Raw genomic sequence first — 1,337 nt, forward strand, 5'->3', positions numbered from 1 at the left:
TATTTGGTCGAATATTGTGCAACAATGAATGCTGGCTCTCAAAATGGGTGATGGTGCTGCGAATAGTATACCTCAGTAGGCCAATTATGTTGATCTTAAGTTGAGTGAAATGGGCAAAACACATTCTTTAGAGAACATAAATATTCGTAATACAGTTGAACGATTTGTAAACATTGGTTAGGCTTAAGTCTTTCCATGATGAAATGTCGAACAATATTGAAGAAAAATAATATGACAGCTTGACACGATTCACATGTGATCTGTCAAAGAAAGGCTATTGAAAAAGTACCTTTATTTGTTTCACCCGTTATATACACATGTATTTCTTTTATAGGATCTGCGATATTTCTTTCTGGGTATTACAAACTTYGTGACAAACTTACTATACTGAAATGTAATTTATTAAAAAAACTTGGCCTACATTTAGGCATGAACTTTTATAATTTAGCAAAGTTACAAACCTTTCGTATTGACTAGTGTTGCTCAACTGTTWGAAAGTGCTTAAAAACTTGAATACTGTTAAAGTAGTTTTGATTTTTTTTAACTGAAAGCTTTGAATATCTTTTAACCATATTATTTTTGGTTTAGTGGAAMGAAATTAAACCTGTTTGTTGTTAGAATGATAAAAAATATATATTCGAAAAACTTCTTAGGACGTCCTGCTSTAAAAATAATAAAATATTTTTATTGAACTTCTCTTTGAAACCATTTATTTATTAACAAAAATGTAATCTTGGCTTTCATTTATTAAATTTTTATGAAACGCTTGTAAAATTATTGAATCTACATGCGTTCGACCTGATTTCTTGCGAAATGTCCGTTAACATAGCGCGTCAACATGTTYGATATTAAATGTCAACAGTTATTTTTCCATGGAAATCAGTCATTAATGCCATCGGCAAACTATCATATTTTATTAATTAATTTGCACGGTTTATTGACCCTCATAATTTGTGCTCGCCTCTTCATTATGAKCGCATATGTATTAGTACATACACTGTTATGCTGTCTACCTACCTTTGGCTGGCAGTGTGTCACTTTAATTACAAACATATGGCAAATATATATCTACAAATACTAGTAACTGCTCAGAACGCTCGTATGTGTTTGGTCAATGAAGTGATGATAAAGAGCAGCGAGAGGCGAGCGGCGTCCTTCCGGGAATCCGTTTAGCTTATCCACACGCAGGGTTAGTGCGACGCCACACATACATACACACGTAGATGTCGATAAACGCGTCACACTGGGCTCGGCATTTGACTTTGGTGGTGTTGGGTATTTTTAGCACTTACGACAGGATGCGCAATAGTCAAGCGCTGGAGAGTTCAAGTAGCTGT

Source organism: Bactrocera latifrons, unplaced genomic scaffold, assembly GCF_001853355.1.
Source record: "Bactrocera latifrons isolate USDA-ARS-PBARC rearing strain unplaced genomic scaffold, ASM185335v1 scaffold_328, whole genome shotgun sequence".
NCBI lineage: Eukaryota > Metazoa > Arthropoda > Insecta > Diptera > Tephritidae > Bactrocera > Bactrocera latifrons.